The sequence below is a fragment of the Tamandua tetradactyla genome, chromosome 25 (assembly GCF_023851605.1).
Source record: "Tamandua tetradactyla isolate mTamTet1 chromosome 25, mTamTet1.pri, whole genome shotgun sequence".
NCBI lineage: Eukaryota > Metazoa > Chordata > Mammalia > Pilosa > Myrmecophagidae > Tamandua > Tamandua tetradactyla.
In genome coordinates this window covers 20438879-20453292 of record NC_135351.1, presented here as the reverse complement: position 1 = coordinate 20453292, position 14414 = coordinate 20438879, and the positions used below count along the sequence as shown (strand labels likewise).

The window sequence follows — 14414 nt, the reverse complement described above, 5'->3', positions numbered from 1 at the left end:
CCTGGTTAAACACACTTCTCTCAGTTTGGGATCTGTGGCTTCCAGGAGTCCCCTAAGACCACATCCTGGCACTGGGAAAAGAAGAACCATGGAGACCCTACCGGCCAGGCCACCTTGGCCTGGGCAGGGTTTTCATGAACCTTTTGTCCTTCTATCAAGTTGATGTATTTTTGTTCTCTTTGTTTCTGGAATATAAAGAACTCTTTCACCTCAATAATAAGACAAATAATTTAATTTGATGGGCAAAATATTTGTATAGATATTTCTCCAAAGAAGATATGCAAACAGTCAATAAGCACATGAAAAGATGCCCAACATCATTAGTCATTAGGGAAATGCAAATCAAAACCACAGTGAGATACCAATTCACATCTACTAGAATAGCTACTATTAAAAAACTGAAAATAGGTGTCAGCAAGGATGTGGTGAAATCGGAACCTTGTGCATTCTTGGCAGGATTGCAAAATTGTGCAGCCACTCTGGAAAACATTTTGGCAGTTTTTTAAACAGTTAAGCACAGATCTGCCATAGGACCTGGCCATTCTGCTTTGAGGTATCTACTCAAGGAAAATGGAAACATATGCCCACACAAAGATTTGTATACAGGAATGTTCATAGTAGCCTTATTCAAAATAGCCCCAAAGTGGTAACAATACAAATAGCCATCATCTGATGAATTACATACACAAAATATAGCATATCCATACCAAGGAATATCATTTGGCAATAAAAAGGAACAAAATATTAATGAATGCTACGACATGGATAAGTTCAAAATGGATAAACTCAACATGGATAAGCTCACTCACAAGCTCATTGAAGCTCAAAAACATTATGCTAAGTGAAAGAAACCAGATACAAAATATTCCATTTATACAGAATATCCAGAAAAGGCTCATCCATTGAGACAGAAAGTAGATTGATTGCCTAGGGCTGGCAGTGGGAATGGGGAGTGACTCAAATGGGCATGAAGTTTCTATTTAGAGTGATGGAAATGATTTAAAATAAGATTGTGGTGGTGGTTACACAAGTCTGTACATGTACTAATAATAATTTAATTGTACACTTAAAACGATGAATCTTCTGGTGTGCAGGTTACACCTCAATAAAGCTTTAAAAAAACAAATGAAAAAGCACTGCCCCTCTTTATAGAGATATAGTTGAAAACCTGGACCCCATCTTAATAACTTTCCTGCTGGCATCTCCCAGCAGAGCCACATGTGGCAATTCAACCTAATCAGGTTCTTTGAATGGCCACAGCCCTTGCTTCTGGAGCCCTAGTACATCAGAAGCACTGGGGGGAAGTGGGGCTTCCTAAATGCAGATTCCTGAACCCCATTCTCAGAAATACCAATTCAGTAGGTCTGGGTGCTCTTGGGAATCTGCATTTTTAAGAAGCACTTGAAGAATACAAGGACCACATTTTGAGAAACATTATAATAAATGTGCATAGGAATGCGGTGGGAGCCCGCAGGCTTGGGAGGTGAGAAGGGTGGGTGCAAAACCCAGCCTTGGGAAGTAGGGAATTAAACAACTTCTTGACTGAACTTTAAGAACTAAACTAAATCTCAGAGGATGAGGAAATGTTGTACAGAAGAATTAAGGTAAGTAACGGCATTTCTAAGCCTGTGCCCAGCAAGTGCAATTACATGGAGGAATTAACACCAGAAAACATGCACTGAGCAGTCACTGGGTGCAGGAGTTAAGAAAATGTGAGGGCCAGGGGGTTGATGAATAGTTAGAAATAAGGTGAGTGTGCAGAGTTCATGGAAGGATATGATGACAGATGAAGCTGGGAGGAGTCCTGGGAGTTTCCTATCAAGGTTACAACAGATGGAAGAGAATCTGGCAGATGTTTAAGCAAGATTTGGGAAAGAACGAGACAGGCTGTGGCTGGGAGAAAAAAGGAGAAGTATAGAGTAATGTATGTCTCTTCGGGGTAGGGTGGTACCAATAAAAATGAAGAGAGGGAAATGCCTAATGAAGACAAGGACTCAGTGTCAGACAAGCCAAGATTCAGGTGCCTACGGTGACTTGTAGATGAAAGTTTGGCAGCTGGAAATAGGGGACTGAAGCTCAAGAGATTTTAGAATGGAGTTATAACAATTTTTTCCCACCTAATAATAAAACCTGCCTCAGGATTTTGGAGAAGATTAAAGGAGATGATGAAGCTAACTCTGTGAACTATAAATTGATGATAAGTTATTAGGATAATTTACATCTGAAGGCTTCACTGCACTCATCATTGCGATTTGCACACAGTGGGTGCTCAATCCATGAACAGGAGTTACCACATCTTATATCCCCCAAATGCAATGACTGTGTCACCTCACACACACTTCTAAGACCATACCACAGAACAGATAAAAAGGCAAACACTACTGACTGAAAGCATAAAAGTGGATATCATTTCACAAAGCCAGTTATTTCTCACAACACAACTAGAAATAATTATTCTATTAAAACCTGTCATTTCAGCATTCAGAATGCCAAATTTCTCTGGAATAATGAAGGAAAAAAGTTTGTTGAAATTCCTTCTGATCTCAAAATTCATGGGCATTCATCGTAAGACTTACATACAACTGAATAATGGATTCAGCAACTCTCTTAAAAGAAAGAGAAAATATACAAAAAAAAACCTAAGGTTCAGTTTTTAATTGTTGGGCCAGCTTTATGTATGGACATTTTCAACAAGTACAAGTGTGATCATTTAATTTAAAATAGCCAAGATGATCACTTGGTCCCAAGAATTGTCATTCTATCCCTTTTTGCTTCTTCATGTGGCTCCAGCCTCCTGGATCTATTTCCATATTTGGCTTTGATTTACTACTTTACAAACTCAAGAGTTTTCCAATAGTGCTGTTGACCAGCAAAAGATGACACGTTCTGCTTTTTTTGCTTGCACGTCCCAGGAGCCCAAGAGAAAAAGGGAAACAGAGAAAGAAGGTAAAGTGGAAGAAAAGAGCAGTGGGTTGTGGGAGAGAAACTGAGGAGAGAAAAGGGAATAAAGGAAGGCAAAAAAGGAAAAAAGTGATGATAAAGAAGGAATAAGCCCACCATAACCTAGCTCTAAATTGTGTTCAAAACACAAAGAAGCAACTATCCGACTCAGAGAAGGAAACAATAGTAAGTGAAATGAGTACAGGAGTCAAAACTTGAAATAGGGACCCATTTGGAGTGAGCTTTTAGGTTTTTCTACCAGGCTAAGCCAAGGTGAGGATGGTGTAGGAAGTACAGGCAGCAAAAACTGAGAGAGAACCCCCTATTTCTGGCCAGAAGGAAGAGTGGAAGAGTGTGGGAGAAAGTCCTGCCCCTTCCCCCTTTTTCTCTCTTTTTTACGTCTACCAAGGATGGCTGTAGTTACAGAACTGTGTAGTAGAACAGCAAGTGGCAGCCCAGGCAGCTACAATTCGAAGAGAAGCCAGGTCTCTGCCCAGAGCATGGGAAAAAGGACCCAAGCAGTACAAAGAATGCAGGAAGAATCCCTGCTATTTTTTCCCTCCCTGCTTTACCCCAAGTATGGACCTAGCCTTGGGGAAGTGAACAGATGTAGTGTAACCAGCTAAAATTCCAAAAGAAACTCCATCTTTCTGGCCAGAAGACCCAGAAAAGGAGCTTTCAAGAGTAGGAGGGTGTGTGGGGAATCCCAGAGAGAAGAGATCTGAAGAAGTGGGTCCCGGATTCTGAGTATGAACCAGCACAAGTTTCAGTCGGACCCAGGAGTGATGCAGATGTGGGACAGAGGCAGAAGCTTTGAGAATAGAACTACTATAAACCACTGGTCAAGTCCCAGACTAACCCCTAATTAGCACAGGCATGGAACTCAAAGTGGCACAAGGCTTTGCAAAATGAAATGATGTTGGAACCAAGGCAGAACATATGGTTTGAACCCAACGAGGTTAATCTCCTGGTATGACAAAAAATTGAGCATTTTTTAAAGGACCCAGACTCTCCAACATAAAACTCAAAATATCTAGAATTCAATCCCAAAATATTTGACATGCAAGGGACCAGGGAAATTCTCAAGAGAAAAAACAATCAATGGATGACAATCCCGAGATAACGAGAGGTTGGAATTATCAAACATATTTTAAAAGAGCTACTATAACTATGCTCTAGAGATGAAGGCAAACACTTCTGAAATGGATGGAAAGATGACGCTCTGAGCAGAGACAAAGAAACTATAAAAGAGAAACAAGAGAAAATTCTAGAACTGAAAATTAACAATAACTGAAATAAAAAATGCACTGGATATGCTCAATAGCAGAATGGGGATGACAGAGGAAAGTGTCAATGAACTCGATGATACAGAAATTATCCCATCTGCAGAACAGAGACAAAAAAAGATTGGAAAAAAAAAATCAACAGAGCTTCAGTGCCTGTGGGACAGTATCAAAGTGTCATTGGAGTCTCAGGAGAAGAGAAAGAGGCTGATGCAGAAAACATATTTGAAGAAATAATAACCAAAAACTTGCCAAATGTGAAAGCCAAACATCTGCAGATCCAAATAGTACTGTGTGTCTGGTTATTACACAGTAACTGCATATGCACCCAATATACCTCACAGGGAATGCCTCTAAAGGGGGAATAAGAAAGAGGAGTAAAACAAAGAAATAACTGTCTAAAATTAAATAAATAAAATGTGATGGGAGCGGTGCAAGGGTAGCTCCACGGCAGAATTCTTGCCTGCCAGGCAGGAGACCTGGGTTCCATTCCCAGACCTTGCACCTCCAAAAAAAAAAAAGTAATGGACTAGCAACCCATTGTTGTAAAAATAAAAAAAAAAAAAGGAGATGTAATTACTAGGACATTTAGTTCTTTTTTCTTTTTACATGGGCAGGCACCAAGAATCGAACCCGGGTCTCTAGCATGGCAGGCGAGAGCTCAGCCACTGAGCCACCATGGCCTGCCCACATTTAGTTCCTAAATACCTTTCCTAAACACAGCAGAACAAGCAGTCACTAGAATTATATCAATTAATTAACTGGTTCTTCTATCAACACTAAACTTGCAAAAAGGGGCGTTTCTAACCTTGCTCTTTGGGTCAGAAAACAGGGGGGCCGGGTGAGCTACAAAAAGAGTTTTAAAATTGCTACTTGTATACAGCCTGAAAGAATTCTGTAAAATTCTATTCCCTGTTACACATTTTAGATGGATGTATAAAAAACTTTTACCAAATGTGAATAGTTACAAAGGATGCAATTTCCAGCAGCCTGTAAATAGTGACCTGCAAAAATAAAACTATTTTATCACTCTTAAATACATCCAATGAAATCCATCATCATTCATTTTAAAAGAATACATGAATGGGTTGTTCTTTAATAGTCAGAATATTTTGCATAATTACGTTTTCTCCTTGAACTTATATTTTCATTCTACTTGTCCAGTAGATATTTATCCTTAATTTTATATATTCTATGTTTTAATGTTTTTCACTCATTACCCTATCTACTTTTCTACATCAAAAATACATGTATAAATTTTAATTTAAACTGGAGTCAAAATGTTAAAAAAAAAAACAGAAGTTCTTCTGATTCTTACCACTGTAATCATCAGAATGCAGCTTATCAAAAGGACACAAATACTACACATTTTGACAAATAATTACTAAATATAAACAAAAGGTAATTGTTATTGGAAATCTCTCTTTCGAGAACTTTTATTTTTCAATTACTTCTTGCGGATGAGGATGAGTAACTTATTACTCATTACCAGAATAAGTCAAGATTAAGCATCAATTTGATTCTTTTTTTTTTTTATAAATTAGTGTAAATGCTGGGAAACTTTGTTCACATAAATGGATGAAGTTTTGTTATAGAAATGTCACTCAATTCTCCGAAATCCTCCAAGTTATATGCTACATCACTTGGGGATAAAAAATATCAAAAATTATTTTAATCAAAAGAGTAAGGAGAAATTTGGAAAGACTAAAATTTAGTGAACACCCTAACCCATCTATCAAATTGACTCATTCATTGGTTTTTGGCAAGGCTATTTTGCAGCTCTGTATGGACAGAAGTTAACATATAGAAAACCGATAGTGAAGCAAATGCTTAGAGGCTACAGCCATGCAAATAAATTTTTCCTGTGGAATAAATTGACTTCCCTCTTCCACTGTGGAAGAAGCCAGTTTTGCATCTATTAAGCAAATTCGTTTTGGGACATCCCTATAAATGTGTCTACTCTTGGGGCAGGGAAATTTAGTGTAGCTTAATAACCACTTATGTACCTTGCCTAAAGTAATGTTCTTTTGATTTACTGATTAAAGCTGTCCTCCATCCCATCCTAAACCCAGATGATACAAGGGCCTGAAGGGGCTCATGAGGGATGGTGTTAAGAGATCCTGCTTGAATTTTTACTGTAAAGTTTTACATTAGAATGTTCCATACTGCTTTATACCTGGGAAAACAGATAATACGAATAGACTTTAACTAGGATGAGAAGTCAAAATCTCAGTTATGTAACTTAATCTTGCTCTGGTGGAATGAATAAGATAAGATATATATACCATCAATGTATAAGTCAGAAGGAGAATCAGTTATCTTTTGGGGGCTATTCACCAGCATTCACATACCACTGGAACCAGCAATTCCATATCCAGAGGAACTCACAGGTACACCAACAGACACAGACAAAACTCTTCAAAGCCACACTCTTTGTAATAGCAACTCACAGGAACCACCCAAAAGCCCGTCAACAAGAGAAAGGATAAAACCTTGTGTAATATTTAATTAATAATATTTCTACTAAGAAATATCATCCAGCTATATCCAACAGTGTGGATGAATCTTGAAAACTTATTGTTGAATTAGAAAACTGCGAAGAATATATATACTCTTTCTCTAACCCAAAAAACAAGCAAATCTAAACAATATTTTATTTAGAAATCCATACATATGTCACAAAACCAGGGAATGATCAATACAGAATATAGAGTTGGGAGAAGCATGAGGAATGGCATATGAGAAGAGCACAAAGAGAGATGCAACAGCATGGTTCTGAAGCCTTAGTTTCTAAATTTGGTGAGGGGTTTGCAGGTGCTCATTTGATTATAATGCTTATAACGTACATGGGCTTAGGTTATCATTTTTGCATAAAATACTATGTAATTGCTGAATTTTTTAAAAACCCTAAAAAAATTCAAAATACCCAAAATAAAGCACCATAATGTCCCAAATAAGTTAATGCTACTCTTGAGAGTATTTAACTTAACTCCCAGGGTATGACTTAGGTAGTCAGAGAATCTAGCTCATTAATCCTTTCCAGAAGTTTCCTCTCCAAACCCTAACACATGGTAGGTGCTAATTTTGTAAGACCCCAGAGCTATGAATGGTTTTGCATTTTTAAATGGTTGCAACACAATGAAAACAAGAATAATATTTTATGACTGGTGAAGACCATATGAAATTCAAATTTCAGTGTCCATAAAAAAAAAGTTAAACAGCCACTCATTTATTTGCACTATCTATGGCAGCATTCAAGATACAACCGAATTGAGCAGTTGCTAAAGAGACCAGATGGTCAGCAAAGCTTTAAAAATATTTACTCTCTGGCCTTTTTCACAGAAGTGTTTTTACAGTCCCCTACACTGTATCAAGAACTTAGGATATCAAAAACTTAACATTACTTTCCACTTCAGTGATGAACTGTCAAAACCTAAGTCCCTTATAGCCAAGATCACCTCAATAATCATCCTTATGATTTCTCATGGTCAACTTCTTTTTTTCTATTGTTAACAAATATGTATATGACTTGATCCTAACATTAAAAATTCTGAAATTTGGGAATCCATGAAGTGTAGTCCTTCCTTGCAAAATATGCAGCATTTTCAAGAAGTTGTGTCCCAGCCACACTCAAATTACTGAATTAAATATTTTCACAAATGTTTATTGTCTGCTCATTATGTGCTAGGCGCCAAATACTGTTTGGGGCTGTAGGAACTATCAAAAACCCCATTCTTGTCCTCAAGAGGCTTACACTCTACTTAGACTCAAATAAGAATAATGCCCCCAAATATCACAAAACCGTTGTGGATGTTTTACCAAGGACTCCTAACACGTCATTTAAGTTAAAAGAAATTTGCATAAGTAATAAGGAAACAGTATTTCTGCAAACAATTCTGGTAAACTACGGTGAATAAATCCCATCGGGTTCTTCGTTCCAGTGACTATGTAACTAAAGCTTCTGGATCTTTTTCGCTGGGTGCTTATCTCCAGTTCGGCTGTTTAGACCTAATTCACTTCAATATCCTATATATATAATCATTTTTAAAGATGCATCAAATCATTTTTTTGCTAAAACTTGCAGTATAATTTGGGTGCAGGTCACCACTCTGGTGAGAATAAAGAAAAGGCCATCAGCACTAAAAAGTGATGGCAACGCGGCGACTTCTACCAACAACCCTCCACCCAAAGCAGTCAGAAAGCCAGCTGCAGGACGCTGTTTTCGGAAGCCCATGCCTCAGTTGCCTTTTCATTTTTTGAAAGTGACTCATCGCCTCAAGTCAGGTTGTGCTGAGAAACCAGGACCATTTCTTTCCAGCACTTTCCGCCCGAGGTGGCTAAGGTCGGACCCAGCCAAATGACATTCCCCCAGCCCGGTAAGGCGGAGGGCAAAGCCGGCGAGTACCCCCGGAAATTAGATCGGATGGGGAGACCCCTCCCCGCCCCCGCCCCCGGCCCCCGCGCACCCCGGCCCGCACCGGTCTTCCGAGCGCGCCGGGGCGCCCAGGGGAGGGCGCGGAGGCGGGGGGTGGGGTGGGGCAGGGCGCGCCCCGGGACTGACCCGGATCCGGCCGCCGCCCTCCGCCCGCGCCCCTCGCGGCTCCCCCGCGCCCTGGTCCCCGCAGCCCCCCACGCCGCCTTCATTGCCCGCGCGCAGCCGCCGCCCCCGGGGCCCCCTGCCCACTCCACCCATTGGGCGAACTTCCGAGCGCCGGCCGCGAGACGCCCCCCGCACCTGCAGCCGGGACCCCCCCACACACCGCCTCCCCGAGCCCAGACAGCGCCAGGATTACCTGCCTCGGGACCCTGGGGGCTCGTCCTGGGCAACGAAAATCCGTGTGCGGCCCCTCGCTCCCGCCTCCCGCGTTCCCTCCCCCTTCTTCTCCCTCTTCCTCCTCCCCCCTTAATAGGAGTCGGTGTCAGTCACGCTGCTTCAGGGGAGAGTCGCCGGCAGCTTCCGGGAGCTCCAAATACAGACAAGCGTGGGGGAGAAGGAGGAGGGAGAGCAAAGCTGGAGGGGAGGGGAGTGAAGATAAAGGGGGGCAGGGAGAGGGATGGAAGAAAGGAGGGCCAGATGGGCCGTGGGAGAAAGAAGGGAGCTGAAGGGTGGCGGGGGAAAGGAGGAAGAGAACCTGTCTATAAAAGAAATGAATGCATTGCATCAGGCAGTGTTGCAAAGAGGTCTGGAAAGATCCTGGAGGTTGCTGGCTGGGGGAGGCTTGGATAGGTTGGGTCCCCAAAGATGTGTGCAGAGAAATGGGTAATGGGGACTTTAGGAAGAAGGAGACCTGCGTGCTGAAGAGGAAAATGGCATCTAACACTTCAGCTGGGCATTAAGACCAGATGCATTCACATCTTGTACCAAATTCAAAAGAAAGTATTTCATATACGGCAACTTTAAACGAAAAAAGTTATTGCCTGATTATTTAAAAGCAATCGTAACCAAAACCAGTCTACTTTTTCAAGTCTATAATGTGTGGGCATTTCCTCTTTCTCTGTATATTGATTATAAACACAAAATTGGTGGCTTCTTCTGTGTTAGCACTAATAAAAGGAAAGTGCGGATTTTCAATTTTGTTCAAAGTTAACTTCAATCTGAAAAAGTAGACTGATGCTCGTCATTGAATGAATGCCAGGAAATGGATTGTGCTCACAAGGGAAGAAGGGGAAGAGTGTAATATCTTAAAGCAAAACCTCCAAAGCTAACAAAACACAGGAAGGTGAATCTCTGAAAAGCCAATATTCTCTATAGATATTAAAATGACGTCTAATTGGGTTTTGTGCATCACACAGTTTATTCTGACCCCATAGGTCCCAATTTGGATGAAGGTCATTCCTATGACACATTGCTCTTGGCCAGCAGTAGTGTTGGGAAGTGCCTCTTTGCTTCCTTTTGTCTGCAAACAAGATGACACAAACATTGCTCTCAGAGCTGTGCCTCTTGTGCACACTCCTTGCACACATTAAGTATTCAATATATTTAATGTGAATGAAGTACATAAGTATTTAGAGCATTTATGTTCCAGGAATGCAGAAAATAAGATGTCCGTAAGAGCCGGTTTTTGCAGGTTCACAGATAACTTCCAAGCATCTAAGAAATTTATATATATATATATATATATATATATATATATATATGCACTTTTTTTTTGAGAGCAAGTGGGTTGAATATTTATTGAGTACACATGCAGAGAAGGAGCATGTGGGCACTCTCACAAGATAATGGAGGCAAGAGACAAGGGGCCTCGGCACAATTTGTGGGGCAATCTGCTTTGTCTTCCTTTGATATTTTTATTAACTATTTTGCAACCTTCCCCTTTTCCATTCTTTGTGGATGCTTTACTGTGGATGACTCACTCAGCTGGGGTCCATTGGCCGCCAGGTGCTGTCTATTGCTGTTCTTATCAGAAATAACTTTCTCCTTGTGGCCTGATCAATAAGACTTTTAGAAAGACAAAAACAATTGTAACTTCAGCAAGCATCAAGCATTTGCTGTAATTAAATATATTTTGAATTGGTACATAAAAAAATTATGGACTCCATAACAAAGATGCATAAGGCACAAATCCTGCCCTTAGGTTTATCATGTAGTAGGAAGTTGAGGAAAGAATAAATAAAAATAACCACAGTGCTAAGAAGACTATGGAAAAATATCCTAACGGAAGCATGAACCAAGTCCTATAGGTACACAGAAGGCAGAGAGATGGGTTCTAGTACTGGGTGGGAATCCGAGGATGTTTCCTGGTGGAAGTGAAAGTTGAATCTTCAAGCAAAAATAAGATAAGAGTGTGTGATGGGAGAAGGACACTCAGGATGAAGGAAACAGCAGGGGCCAAAGTGGAGAGGTGATAAAACATAAGGCGTATGTGCTAGTTTTAAAGGATGTTTGTACCCTAGAAAAGCCATGTTTTAATCTGAATCTCATTTTGTAAAGGCAGCCGTTTTTCTCTAATCCCTATTCAGTACTGTATGTTGAAAATTTTAATTAGCTTATCTCCATGGAGATGTGACTCAATCAGCATGGGTATTAAACTTGATAGGTGGAGACATGTCTCCACCCATTCCAGATGGGTCTTGATTGGTTTTACTGGAATCCTTTAGAAGAAGAAGCACTGTGGAAAAAGCTCGAAAACGACAAGAGAGAAAGCCATGAGATTCTGAGAGAGGAGAACGACAGAGCCTCGAAAAAGCCACAGCAGAGCTGAGTAGAACCACAAGGCTGAAAGCCAACGCGGCCGGAGACACTGGGGATGAAGAAGGAAAACCCGCCTGGGGCAGCTCCATGAAACGAGCAGCTGGGAAAGAAAGCTGAAAGACTTTGCCACATGCCCTTCCAGGTGAGAGAGAAACCCTGAACATCATCAGCCTTCTTGAACCAAGATATCTTTCCCTGGATGCCGTAGATTGGACATTTCTGTAGACTTGTTTTAATTGGGACATTTTCTCAGCCATAGAACTGAAAACTAGCAGCTTAGTAAATTTCCCTTTTTAAAAGCCATTCCATTTCTGGTATGTTGCATTCTGGCAGCTAGCATGAAGGCCCGTCAGTGAGCTAGCTGCAATGGAGAGTAGAGGGAGCCAGGTCTGGGAAGGCCCAGACTGGTGCAGGCCTTTAACCTTAACCTACGATGTTTGAACCCCAGATGGTAGAAGATGGAGAGTATCAGTTTTTGAACAGAGGCATGGTGAGAATGGTTAATTTGGTGGTGGTGTGTGTAGGAGTGGAAAGTGATAGGAGACAGGGGAATCCTCTAAGAAATAATTCACTAGTCTCGGAGGGAAAGAAATGAGTCATAACCAGATCCCTGAATTCTTCCCTTGAGTTCTCCCACTGGCACAGAGCCACCTACTATGGGACACGTCCCCCGATGAGGCCTACCCACACTGAACTCTCCTTGCTTAAAACTCTCTCACTAGACCCGAAATTCCAGGAAAGCAGGAATCATGTCTGTTTGAGTCATGGCTATTTTCCCAGGTTTTACACATGATATTTCTTGATAAAATGTTCTTTTACAGGATCAGTTCTAAAGGTTCTGGCAGTGGCGTTGGGAAGAAGAGGAGGGATGCTAGGCTCTTTTAACTCTTTTCAGTCCTCCATGAGATCACACTACCAATCTCTCTTTCTCCTTAGCAGATGATCTCACTATTTCACAAGGAGGCTGATGTGTTGATTTCTCCAACTTTTCTCCCCTCTACCTCAAAATTTCTCCTCTCCTCTCATCTCTCCATTATATTTCATTGAAATCCATACTCCCTTCAAAGCTAACACTATTATAGCCTGATTCCACCTTGGGCCCTCACTCTTGCATCCCAACCCTCCTCTTCTCCGTGGGATTCCACCCCCCCCCCCCCCCCGGGCTTATGCAACTGGCTGGGACTTTATCTGAGAGCTGATAACACAGTGAATACATATGGGCACGAGGAGCCCATCATTGAAATGGTTCTTGAATAGCTCTGTCCTACTGCTTTTCTTTATTTAGCATAAAACCCTTTCATTAACTATTTTAACATGAAAGGGTTCTTCTAGAATCGCAACAGAGAGTAAGTGAGCCAGGATCTCAGAATTCATAAATCATATGGCCAAGTGTCAAACGATACCCCTCCCAGAATCTGCTTTTGAGTGCCAAAAGTACCTGCATATCAGTTATGACACGGAAGACTAACCATGTCTAAGCTGGCTTGGTGGTAAGTTCTTCACAAAAAGGGTGTATTGGATGGAGACAAATGAACTCAGACAGACCCTCTTTCCCTCAAAGTATCCATGCCAATGCATGAATATTTGGATCAATGGATTCCAGTTTGTGTCCTGAATGACCTAAATGACACTAAGCTGGTGCCTCTGGTCTCTGTGAAAATTGCTCCATGCACATGACCGATGAGACTGTTCCCCACAGATTTCTGAATCCCCCTTACCCCGCTGGTATGTTCTCCTGCTGGCAAACAAAAAAGACCTAAAGAACAGAATGTTGTTTTTTCAAACTTTTATAGGATTTTCAGGAGGACAGGCTGATGGTGGTGTGTCTCCACCAACATGCCTCCTCATGAGTCCAAAGTTCTGAAGAACATGTTAAAAGTGTATCATGGAGAAGCTTAGTCTACCTAAAGCTGTACCTAAGAATTACTTCTGGAGTACCACATGTGGCCTCTTTCTCTCTAAGTCCACTCTGCACGTGAAATCATTGCCCTACCCCTACATGGGAAGTCACATCCAGGGCGAACGTCTCCCTAGCAGCATGGGAGATGACTCTCAGGGGTTAGTATGACCCTGGCACCATGGGATCAACAATGCCATACTGACCAAAGGGGGAAAAGAAGTGCAACAATTAAGATATCAGTGGCCGACAGAGTTCAAATAGAACTGAGAGGCTACTCTGGAGGTCTCTCGTATGCAAGCTTCAGTTAGACATTGCTACCTATCATAACTTACCAAACCCCAACCAAAACCATTTCGGTCCTAAAGAACACCTAGGGTGTTATATAAGATTCTGCAAAGATTCCATGCACTAGGGTAACTTTCCAGAAACCTACAACCGCCAGACAGTTCCTTGGACCAGATAAGTCCTGAAATGCAGAGGGACCAGCCTCTCCAGAACATCAACTAGTTCCATCCCCCTATTGCATATTATCGATAGCCCCTTCCAACATGAAAGAATGGGAGAAAGATTAAAGGTGGTGATGGAGTTATACAGACAAGGTAGGGTTTAATAAATGAGTATGATTGCTGAATTGTTATATTGATATTCCTTTTATTATCTAGTATCTTAGACCAGCTAGAAGTAAAAATCTAAAATTGTGGAATTGTAACCCATACTAAACTCTGAAATCTGTTTTACAACTAATCATTGCGTTGTGCTTTGGAATTTATTACTTTTTTTGTATACATGTTATTTTTCACAAAAAAGAAAAAAGTGTTTCTTTTCTAGCCTCCAGTGTTTTGGAGCAGCTAGAAGAAAAAATCTGAAATAGTGGAATGGTAACCCATAGCAAATGCTGAAATCTGTTCTGTATCTACTTGTTGAAGTGTACTTTGAAAATCAGTGCCTTTCCTTTCTTTTCTTTGTATGTATGCTATATTTAGGAATAAAAGATGCTTTTAAAAATGTGCTATGGGAGTTTGTGTTTTATTTCAATAGCTCACAAGTGAAAAGTTATCAGTGGATGATTTTACCAGCAGTTGAGTCAAGAACACTC

The 14414-nt window shown here is 41.0% G+C and overlaps 1 protein-coding gene across 1 annotated transcript in view; it reads right to left on the bottom strand.

The window, feature by feature from the left end:
* CAP2 (cyclase associated actin cytoskeleton regulatory protein 2) overlaps positions 1 to 9182 on the bottom strand; it is a 196252-nt gene extending 187070 nt beyond the window's left edge. Inside the window, 1 exon segment of the mRNA XM_077143418.1 lies at positions 9017 to 9182. The gene's annotated coding sequence lies outside the window, so the exon portion shown is untranslated.
* Between the last annotated feature and the right edge of the window lie 5232 nt (positions 9183 to 14414).